At 38.3% G+C, this 12,331-nt stretch overlaps 1 long non-coding RNA gene across 1 annotated transcript in view; it reads right to left on the reverse strand.

Moving 5' to 3' along the window:
* LOC120607918 (uncharacterized) overlaps positions 1-11,561 on the reverse strand; it is a 36,416-nt gene extending 24,855 nt beyond the window's left edge. Inside the window, exon 1 of the long non-coding RNA XR_005654269.1 lies at positions 11,084-11,561. This is a non-coding gene — a long non-coding RNA (uncharacterized LOC120607918). The remainder of the gene's footprint in view (positions 1-11,083) is intronic.
* Between the last annotated feature and the right edge of the window lie 770 nt (positions 11,562-12,331).

Raw genomic sequence — 12,331 nt, forward strand, 5'->3', positions numbered from 1 at the left:
AGCTTCACTCGTCTGCCTTGATTTTTGAAATTCCACCACAATAGTCATTCCTGCAAGTGATGATATAATTGATTAGATTCCTTCCAGGTGATAGCTCATCAGAGCAGAGAGTGTTCAGGGGAAAGTGGAAGAGTATGAAGGTCCAGAGTGCCAGACGGGAGAGAAATTCCCATAAAAGAGACAAAAGCTCTGAAGGGGAAGCAAGTACCTCAGAAAATAGGCCTGCCTGTTATACAATTGCACTTAGGGCCAGAACCACTGCCACCCCACCGAGAACTTGTCCTGATCCTACCAGTTGAGGTCATCTTATTCAGTGTCCTAAGAAAGGACTACAAACTGAAATGAAGATCATAGGAAAACCCAGACTGATGCAGGCTTATTTTACTACACCTGATACAACAGTGCTTATATTACTTGATCTCCTCACCCTGAACACTTCGGCATTGCATGAAGTTCTGAGTGGCTTCTCTGAGCTGCCCATTTCCTTTGGGCAATTTGGTGAGGAGGGGAATATACTCTGCTCATCTACAAGATTTCTGAAGAGACAGGTTAGCCAAAGGCAGTGGTCCCCCACCTCTGCTTGGCGGACCATTAGAAGAGTTAGTATTCTCTGCGAAATGTGCCTGTGTAGGTGGGCAATAATGGTAGATAATCAAATTAGCCTTTTTACATGTTGGAGGCAACAGATTATAACAGAAAAAAGCATGGATTTGGAGGCATGCAAGCCTTCCAAACACTGCTACTGTTATGTTTTGACATTGGTTAGATCACCTAACCGCTCTAAGCCTGTTTCTTCATCTTTGAAATAGAATAATGATACCCGCTGTACAGGGCTGAGAGGAAAATATATGTGGAGCCTGGCACACTACAAGCTTTTAACAAATGCAGTTGTCCAACCCCGTTAGTCCTTTATTTGAATAGAGCATATAAAATTACAATGTTCTGCACTATTACAGTTGTTAATCCTAAACCGAAGGAGAATATATTTTTTTAAATTTCTACTTGCATCCAAAATATTCTAGTTAAACTGTAGTCCAGCTATTTCAAGAACTTGTGCCTCTCCAAGACCAGAGAATAGATTTGGAGCCCCTATCACTCAACATAAGCTTTCGACCTGATCTCTATGAATGAAGAAGAATGTGGCTCCCTTCCATATGAAATGTGGATTCATTATGACAAATACTTACTTAGGTTCCCCAAATCAATTATTCTAATTTATTCCAAGAATTACTAACAAGTGAATTTATAACATCTTTCAAACACTTATTTATTGCTCTCGGAACATCAGGTGGAAAAAAGAAAGAGAAAGAAAGCCTCCCATCAACTTATTGTGCAAACATTCAAATAATACTTAAAGTTATAGGGACACACTAGAAAAATGTTCCAAACAGTATGCCTGCAAAGATCCCTCCCAAAAATGCTCTAATTTATCTATGCAGCTCAAAGAATAAAAATCAGTGCCTACAATATAAGCCTCTGATGATTTCTTAAAAATCTGTAGCCTGGACTGAACAAAATAAAAAGTCTTAACACAAGGCTTCAAATTCCTGAGGTGGGAGTTGTCCATAGATCACAGCAAACTGATCATGCATAGAAGGGCTGACCTGGCAAAAGTTGCTAAGAAAAGGAAGAGAAATATGAGGGAGGAATGAAAAATAAAAGAAAAGAAGAAAAATTGTTACTTTCTCCTTTTTGGCATATATAGTTTCTATGAAACAGTCTCCAAAATGTTCAGCCTTAGGTAAATATTCAATCGGATAACTACTTTTGACAAGCTTTTTAAATCCCAGATAGTAAAAGAGTTGGGCAAAATGGTATTAGTTTGGGGCCCCCAATGAGAAATACTAAATTCTTGGTGATTAATGGCACTTATGTGCTCTTGGCCATTAAAAACATTTTCTGCTCTTGAGTCACAACGGAAGCTACAGCTTGAATTTTATTGTTCAATTTGCTTTTCTCTTTCCTGGGTGAGCCAGCACTGGATTTAGGAGTTGAAAGTTTAGAGAGTCAGCAGGACCCCAAGGGACTGAAAGCTAAGCTGAGCCAATGAGGATAATGCCAAAGATTATGTACCCTCAGTGAAAATGCAGGATTCAGAAAAGAAAAAGAACAAAGAGTGATTATGGAGACTGACAGTCTATAACTTAGAGAAAATTTCTTGGCTACGTTGGCAAATTTTCTTTTTCAAAAAACAAACAAACAAAATATTTCCTGGTTGACAGTTGCTTAAACTCTTCCTTTTTTCATTTTTGGCACACTGTCAAAAAGACAAACTGGTGTCCTCCCAGAGGACTGGAGAATGAGTGAGTCTGCAGAGAGCATGCAGCAATGCTAGCTGTGAAAAGCAGAGGGTTGAGAGTTAAGGAGCTTCAGAGGGTAGAAAAGAGACCATTTTGCTCAGTAAATGATTGGTTTTGTTGGTGTTCATATTTTTTTCCTGTGTCCTTTAGAGAAGTCCTCTAACTTGAGCCTTGAGCTTTACCTAAACAGGACAATATTTTTATGATCTTTTCCAACCACAATTTAGTTACATTTAAAAAAAAGAAAGAAAGAAAGAAAGAAAAAACATACTTGTCATTTTTCCCAGTCTTGGCAGTAACTGAAAATAGAGCAAAATAGAAGACTTTCAGGGGAACAGTCGGCCAATCTAATATGGTTTTTGTCAGTCCTGTGCATGGTTTTCCTTAGCCTTAGGGTTCCCATCTGTAAAATGGAGAGGACAACAGGTACAGTTATCATATTTACATGGACTGGGAGCTAAGTATTTTCAGGAATCTGAAAGAAACTAAAACAAAATAAAACAAAACAAACATCACAAGGGGGCATTGGATTAGCGTTCCACCTCTCCCAGCTCCTGGGACTGCCGCAACCCAGGAGATTCTGCTAGGTCCATAAGTGAAGGCGTAGCTTCTCCCATTGAGTAGTTCTACTGAAAACGTGGATAGATTCTGCTCTATTTTTCTCTGTCTCCCTATTTCCTGTAAACGATAAAACTGTAAAACAAAAAGTAATAAGATCCGAATCTTCCTGCTGGGCACTTGATGAAGATGAATTAGACACTGACAGTCAGGAAAAGATGGAAGGCTCTTCATGACAGAGGCCAAACTAATTCAAAATGAAAATCATCAATTTGAATGTGCTCACATGTTACTTAAAAATCAATGAAGAAACAAAGTGAGGGAACCCTTAAGCCATTTTAGCACCCCGGCTTTTGCACTCAACTCTAACTTAGCCGCCTTGAAATATGTTGGCTCTGAAAACCCAGTCAATCATCATTAATAATGATATTTTTATAACACTTTAAAAATTGGAATTTCCAGAGCCACTTTGATAGATGCCCTGTCACTACCTTGCCATTTGCGTAATTTTTTTCTGGGTTCATTTTTTTCCACTCTATTTTAAAATTTTTTAACAGGAAAAAAAAAGAACAGGAATTTTATTTGATAGAAAAATTTGTAAGAAATGGCACAGCTTGCCTTTGCTATGAATCCCTTAATAATGAGGAGAGTAATGTAGCAAATTGTACAAGGGCTTTCAACTTTAATGATTCTAGAACTTAAGTTTTCTTAAGGAGTAAAAAACAAATGCCTGTCTATTGCCTTCAGATCTGGAAAAAGAATTCAATGAGATTGCACAAAGATGAAAAAAGATTAGAAGCAAAGGCCAGGTTGTTGTTTTCTCTGGTACACAAACATCTCCTCTTGAGCAATTTACCTGTTTGTTTATCTTACCATGAACCTTAGAAATTACTTAGTACATCTAGTGTGACTTTCCCAGAATATTCAGAAATATTTCTTCTAAATATATTACAGTTTTTTAAGTTACAAATAAAATTAGTGGAATTCTCAACTTTTGGCTCTCTCTCTCTCTCTCTGTCTGTCTCTGTCTCTTTCGGGCACCTAGTGAGCACACACACACACACACACACACACACACACACACACACACACTAATTGAGTATTTCTTGCCTTTGAAAATGCAGATGAAATTCCTTATTTCTGTTGTAACTTCCACAAAACTATCCAAGCCTGAGAGACCTTGGCAGACTCCAACTTTGAAAGGGAACTCTAACAATTCATGTTTAACCTCTGAGCCAAAAAAAAAGCCTGAATTTTTCAGAGGTTTGTATGTGTTTTGTTTGTTTGTTTGTTTGTTTGTTTTTTGTTTTTTGAGTTTTTTTTTTCCTTGTAGCCTCTTTTATTCTTCTCCTCCAAAAGACTGCACAAAAATTTTTATCACCATTGGGGGTCTAATACTGGTGGTAAAAAAGTGAGTTCCTGTCCTGGTGCTGACTAAAAGGGAATAAATGTCTTAGATATATCAGGTTTCTTTGTCAAGCAAACACAAATAAAGGGATCTAGTTTACTGGAATAGTTGCACTGCTCATTAAAATTGATGACTTCGAAGATTCTGTGCCTCTCTTCCTTTAACCAGGGCCATTGGCCAAGAACCTGCTGTGCTGTTAAAAACATCATGTTACTGGGGTGTTGTAAAACAGACCACTGCTGCTGCCTTTGCTCACTCTTCAGGTTGCAGTGTGACAGCAAGAGCGGCTTGAGATGACTAGAAGAGGATAGACACAGTCATTTAGCCAAAGGATGTCGATGGTATGGACCTAAGATGCAACCTGGTATTTTCTATCCATGAATATCAAGTCTGACAAAGAAAGAAAAGGAACTGGATTAGCATGAGGCAGAGTTTAGTTTTTCTTAGAAATGTTCGACTCTGCAAAAGTGTGCCTTTATTTTTGGCACAAATTGCTATAGCAAATTACATAGCTTATCAGATGTGGTTTTTGGGCTCAGTGGCGAAGCCACTGCAAAGACTTGTTCTCTTTGTTGTTTGTTGTTCCAGTGGGAACTTGGGATGTATCAGGGTCCACTTATCAGGAACAGGCTTGAATAATAAGCACTAACAATAATTGTGGTCCAATTAAATTCATATTACTCCAACTTAACAAAGTAAACCTTGGTCCTAAAAAAGTTTCCACCACTTTGCCCTTAGAGATATAAGATACAAAGTTTGAACCTATATGTCACAGGTTAGCAAATAGGCCCATGTAAATCTTGGAGGAAATGAAGAGAACAGGGCAAAGCAGGAAGTCAATCCCAGTGAATAAGGAGTTTCAGAGAGAACATTCTCAGCACTTCTCACAAATCCACTCTCTTATTTTTTGACCATCTATGTGGACTCGCCCTCATGTGGCAGGAACACCCATACAGAATGTCACTTTTGATATACTGATTATTTCTATTTGTTTTGTTGCTGAAAATGGAGACTAGATTAAAATATAATTTTATAAACTGGAAATTTCCACTAGCTGAAAGAATCATAGAGTATTCATAGAGTGTCCATCAATTTCTTCATTCATTAATATCAAGATAAAGAACTTTAGGAAATACAAAAGAAGTTAAAAAAATCAGGCCCAAGGAGGCAAATTTATTAACAATAGCTACGCAAGCACACTGCACCTGGGAGGACAGTGTGAAGGCAGAGGGAAAAGTCAGTGTGGAGGCTTAGTAAGGGGCAGTGCTTAGTGAGGAACAACTTCTGTGGGAAGATGAATCTTAACTGGAAACTTCAAAGATATGTAGATTTTCAAGTGTTTTTCGCCTTGGACCACCTTCTTCAAATGAAATCTTATGACACAGAGAGCAATAAGGACAGATCCCATCTCTCACCTCTATCCACTTTTCGTATTCTTCCCTTATTGATTCCCTCTCATTAAGGGTTCAGAATTTGAAAATCATTGACGTCTAGAAGGTATAAAGTACAGAAGAAGAGGAAAGTCACACTCTAGGTATGGTGAATAGCATGAGTAAAGCCGAATAAGGAATTGGTGAAGGAAATATTTTGGATTAGCACCATGAAAGTGTTTAGGCAAGGTAATCTGCCTGAATTTGATTCAACAGACTCTAGGGGACCACTGAAGATTCTTAAGTTGTTGACTGATAAAAATGAACATTTGAGAATATTAACATGACAGCCATGTGCTGATAGTCTGCAATAGAGAGAGGCCACTGAGAATCCAAGTGGAGTAATCCAAACATCAGAAATGGAGGGTCCCCAATAGGGTCGCAACTGTAAAAATGGGGTGTAGCCAATAGATCTTAGTGATTGGATATGGGAGCTAAGGAAAATACTGCCTAGAAATAATTTTTGACTTTTCAGACCAACTGAGGTCTTCATATTATACACCCGTAGGAACCTGTAGTTTTCCCACACTTGTGTGATTAATTTACTAATACTTTTTTTTTTTTTAACCCCTAGACTATATAATAATCTATGAGATCAGGGACTCTGCCTGATTGGTCACTAGACCTTAGCCTAATAGGTATGTAATTGGCACTCAAATATTTGCGAAATTAAGAGAGGTTAAGAGAGAAGGAGTTAAGTTTGGTTTTTATCATATTTTTCTTAAATGAGAAAAATATATCTAAATGCAGATTTCTTACCCTTGCTTAAGACATGGGACTGAAGAATAGTTGAGATGTCCATGATGGGTGCAAAAACTAGGCCATCGATAGGAGTCAAAGCTATGAGCATTAATTAGTTCACCCAGAGAGAGTGAGTTCAAAGACAGAAGAGCAGAGTGAGCTGAAGATTCTCATACAAAAATCAAAAGGAGAGCCAGAATAGTCAAAATTAAAGAATATTTCTCCCAGGGTAAATTTGGAATGGTTTACCATACACCCACACTTTGAGACATTTATAAACTGTAACAGGAAGAAATCCTCTTTCAAAAGTTTAAAACATTAGGAATTTTGGAAGTGGAAATAAAATGTACAATTAATCAAGAGAATTCCAACCCATTTTTAAGTCCCCAGCAGAATTCTTTGTTGTAGTGGTAAATTATTATCGACCACCTTTTATCCCGAATGTCCCTATTGAGAAACACGAACTCAGACACAGAATTGTGCCTTCCTTGTTTTTCTCTTCTTTTTTTCCTGTCTCCCACTTTCCTTTGATAGCAACACATAAAGCATCTCTTTCTTAGAATTACATAAGCCACGTGAAATTCTAAAATCTCCTTTGCTGATCTAATTGTGGTAGTGTTCTACCTAAATCCTCTTGTTTGATGTTTTTGTTGTTGCCTCTACTGTGGTTGTGAGTTGTTTTGTTTTTAGAGTTTTTGTTTTGTTTTGTTTGCTTGGTAGAAAGGAGAGAAAAATGTTTGAATGACACAAATTATGACTCCTTTGTGATCAAAGAAGGTGCCTGTATCCCCTACCCAATCTTACTTAGACCAAGAGACAAATAAATCTTTCCTTTTTTTCCTTAAAAATAATAATAGCCCCAAGGACATTACTATGACAAAGTTACAATGTGTACTTTTTTCTACGTAATACTGTCTTCTGTTTAGTCTTGTGAGAAATTATGCATATTTTCTTTAGAAAGTAAATAGGTACAGATTTTTAGCTCGCATGCTAAATGCTATAATTTATACATAAAATTCAAATGTTAAAATTCTAAAGGTATTTTAAAATTACATCTAATATTAACGGCATGGAGTCTGAGAGAAGAAAACTCTGGGGGAAAAAAGACCCAGCAGCCACTAACAGTATTTCTTGAGAAAAAGCTGTACAGGTACTTTCTGGTCTCAGGCCTCAACTAGTGATTCTGTTCCAAAGGAAACAGCAAATTACTAATACTTGAGATAGGTCCAGGGGCATTACAGAGCCACAATGATTCTCTGCTAAATCTGGAAGTTAGGCTTTGGAAGACTGCGGATCTGCTTGAAGCCACCTCTAATCCATGAAACTTTTCTGAAGTTTGTTTACTTTTTCATGTACATAAGGCTCTCAGTGAGCATCACCGATGTGTCCAGCACTGTACTAGGCCAAAGGAATAAAAGAGACACAATCCCTACCCATAAGGAGCTCAAACTGGTGGGCTCTCCTTCTCTGTCTACTCCCAACATCTTTCCCTGCTCTTCCTCCTAAGGACTTGGCAGGTACCTGACTGGAAGCAGGTAGCTCTCTTTGTTTCTATCAGTTGCATTTATCAGTATATAAAAACCTTATATAGCTATTATTTAACTTCATTTCCCCCAAATAGCACCATTTTTTGTTATTCACATTTTTGCATTCTTTCATTCTAATTCTAAATTGCAGATGCAGCCAACACACCTGCCAGGGTTGTGTTTGCTCTTAACACTTAGCAAGAAGCTGGGAGAATCTAGGGGTCCTCCTCTAGAATATTATGAAAGTTCTAAGGAGGAAAATCACCAGGAACTGAGGGGAGGAATTGTTAAACTTTCACTGGGAGACGGGCTGAGGAAGAATGAGTGGAGACGCACGATCCATGAATACAAAAGAAGATGAGTAAGAGGATTTCTTTAAAAAATCATTGAACACATCATCCCTGCTTTGATGGAGCAAGATCAAAATAGGATGGGTAACCTGCCAGGCAAACAGGAAATATTGTGGCATGCCTACTGCTCCCCGGGGCTGAGTGGGCCTCTGATGCATCAAGCAAAACACAGTCAAATCATGACTTCAGGCTTTCCAAACACTGCTCTGCACACACATCAACCTCACAACAACCCCACCTTTTTCGACTACACGGAATGTCACCCACTTTTCTATTTATATTATACTATTTTTTTTTTAAAAAAGTGTTCTTTCTTAAAACATGCAGCTCACCTCTTCTATAAAGATTTATTCTCTTTACGTGTGTGTTTTATTCTATAATTAGAATGATCTTCTGGCCACGTATCTTGCATGCTCTCTATTTTCTTCATAACCTTCCTTGATACCTAGCACACTCTAACGACCCGGTTAGATGTCGTTGATCAACAGGAAATTCTTTACAAAGAGAAAAGGCCAGACCATCCTGCATATCACATGTTAATTAGGTGTCCCCAGGCATTGTTCATCTAGGTTGCTCTCTCAAAAACAAGAATTCATGAGCAATGACCAGGTAGACTCCATTGGTTTTTGGAGCCACCAGCAGCATTCACACAAAGGCAGCCCGAGCCTATCTTGCTATTCAGCCAGTTCTAGCCAGTATGAGTTTATTCTTACTCCTGCATCATGCCTTTGCTCTTGCTGCTTCTACAACTGGAATTTCTTCCTCATTTCAGGACATAGTCATTCTCCATGATCCTGTCTATGAAACATAATTTCTGTGAATTTTTCAGGTCTTAAGGAACTTAAACTCTTTTCAGTTTCTACAACCAATGATGCTCTGTATTTAGCATCTTTATTTACTTTCCATTTTTACTCTTCCTTGTTTTTTGTGCCCTTGTCTTCTCAGTTTTTTTGTCTAGATTCTAAGCACCTTCAGAGTTCGTTGCCTCACAGTAGGGTCTTGTGATTAATAAGTGATCAATAAGACATCAGTGGACTGTGTGGCTCCTCAGGGAACCAGAAACTGGGTACTAGTAAAGCACGTGCACACACACACCTACACACTTACATATAACATCATCATTGTGTGCTAGTTACTTTGTTTGTTATCCCATTTAGTACTCACAGCAACCCTCTGAGGTAGGTACCATTTCCATTTCCATTTCATTGATGGAGAAAACTTAGCTCAAGAAAGTTACATGGTTTTCCCAGCATCATACAGTTAGTGAGAGTAATAGACAACACACATTATTGTCATTTGATTCAGGACAGTGTCTCCTGCTCCACAGGAGTGCTCTTAAAAAAAAAAAAAGTCTTCTAAAGTATAACCTGTCTCTCCCACTTACCCTTGCTTTATTCTTCTTAACCTTTTCCATTTCTCCTTTGACTAATGAATGTTCCCAGCATACGGACATTACCCAGCCTGCCAGGTATGTCAGGAAATGTTGCTGTGAAAAATAATAACAGATCTGCTTCTCAATATTTGTTAGTGTAAAAACAACACCACACTCTATTTTCCAGCACACGTATCATATGGGTCATTCCACTCATTGGCATGTGGACTTGTTCTTCCTTCATACTGAGTCAGTCAGAACTGGAACATTTGAGTGGATATATGTAAACCTCCTATGAAGGAAAAATATCAACATAAATGATGCAATTTGTAAATATTGAGAATTATAAGGTTCACAGCCTATCCACAAAGATTGCGTCACTTGATTCTGACAAAACTCTGAGATGTAGATATCACACATAATATTACTGTCCCCAATTTACAGGTAAAGAAATTGAGGCTGAGAGAATTCAATTTACTGAAAGTTAGTAAGTGGCCAAGTCTTCACTAGAATCTAAGTTTGCGCTTATTTTTTTCAAATTGTTATCTTTCCCTCACATGCCAGGAAAGGAGTTGAATGGAATGAAACCAGTCACATGACAAGGCTTAGACAAAGGTAAACATGCACAAGAAGCTAAGAGCCCTCAGCCACGTGAAGAGAAGCCCCCTCTGTAATTGAAGGAAGACTCGACATAACATGGGAAGCGGAGGGAGGCAGGGACAGGAGGGCGGACACCTGCAGCTTGAGAGCCAGCAGGAGAGACTGTTCTCCAATGTTCTTGTTCAGAAAGTAAGTATATTTGAAATGCTGAGAACTCCACATATATTCTGTTAATAATTTACCAACTGAAGCCATTAAAGATGTTGACAAAAGCTTTTCCATTTACTATGGGTGTCTATGGGTGATTTGAAACCACTCATTACCTTTATAAGCTCCTAGGTTATTTCTGAGAGTCCTAAATAATTGCCAGCAGTGAAAGCAGCTTAGACCGGCACAGGATGGAGTTTTAGTTTGAACATAGAAAAACTCTGATTCCACACTCAGGCATTTTGCCACTAATTCACTGAGAGACTGTTAACCCAGGCCTCTGTAGGCAAATTGTATCTGCCAATAGATGAAATTCATAATGTAACTGGATATCCCAGCCTAAGGAGCTCAGTATTAAAAAGTAAATATATTCCCAGAAGCAGCCCATCAAGATGTCACTAGAGTTGGACATTTATGGAAATGAAGAAGCTGAATATCCTTGTAATCAAATAATTATTCTTTCGGAACCTTCTAAGTTGACAGAGACTAAAGTTCTCTAAGTGAAAGAAACAAACTGCCTTTACAGGGCAGAATGAATGAATTCTTTTAAGCTATTATTTGTAAATAAAAACCAAGCCATTTCATACTTACTATTTTAAAGTTTTGCTTTATTGTTCCATTTCTGACATCTCCAACTCCTTTGGATAAGTATATCAGATAGGATGCATTTGGCTACAAAAAAGCAGAAATGACGGCTTAAACAATGGCTTATCTTTCACAGCACGAGGTCCAGAGTTATGACAGTTCCAGCATGCTCGAGTTAGCGCGGTGTGTGTGCTCTTCTCTCTACTTCATCATGCATTCTGGACGAGTTGTCCCTGTAGGCCAGCTTCCTCCCTGGCCCTCATGTGGCTGCTGAAGTGTCCATGTTACACATAGGTGATGAGATCCAGAGGTAGCAGGGGAATGTCTATTAGCTGTGCTCCTTTTTTAAAGTGAAAGAAACTTGCCAAGAAGCTTTGTCACACCATGTCACACACCTAAGCGTAAACCCAATCGCTTAACAAGGTCCATAGACAGAGTCTCCATAACTGACTTACTCCAATCAAGATGCATTCTCAGGGACTGAAGAGGTGATTCAGCCTGCCCGTGGCCACTCAGAAGAGGGCAAATACAGTTAGAGCAGAGGAGGAAAGGTCACTTCTGCAGGCAATGGGATCATCTGCCATATCAAGGCAGCTTCTGTCTTCTTTATGGCTCAGTTTTTTTGTGTCACTGTGTGATAACTAGGCTAGAGGTCACCACTAAGATTCTTCAAACTGTTAAAATTCCACAATTCAAAAATAAAGATGACTCTATAACCCTACTTAATTGAAGAATCAACAAGATTTAGTATAAAAAGATTTTCCCAGAAAACAGTGGAGGATAGAAGGAATTAATATACAATATACCAAACAAATGACCTCATTTTTAGAATCAAGTGTACCATCCATTGATCTCTACATTTCTGGGACATAAACAAGCCTATATCATCAAAAGTAGTAAACCGAGGCAGACAGCTGCATAATGAGTAGCCAACTCCTGCAGTTTCTGACTATGTCCAAATCACCAAATCATAAGTGGGAGAAGTGGGGGAAGTCACATTATAGTAGTGGCCTCCAAACTGGGGTGTGCTGTCTACATAAGGCACAATAATGTCCATCTAGGCCTGAAGAGATAGAGCTGAAGTTTCTATTTATATTGTTATCTCATCTCTTAATTTATGTGTGACATGTTTTATAATGTGCATGATGCACTAGCATAGTAGTAGCGCGTGCATATAATTTATAGCTATATAGAAAAAGAAGATGTGAGCTGATACATTTTTGACTTATGGAGAACACGGTTTAACATTTTGAA

This window comes from Pteropus medius, unplaced genomic scaffold, assembly GCF_902729225.1.
Source record: "Pteropus medius unplaced genomic scaffold, Ma_sr-lr_union100, whole genome shotgun sequence".
In the NCBI taxonomy this organism is placed as follows: Eukaryota; Metazoa; Chordata; class Mammalia; order Chiroptera; family Pteropodidae; genus Pteropus; species Pteropus medius.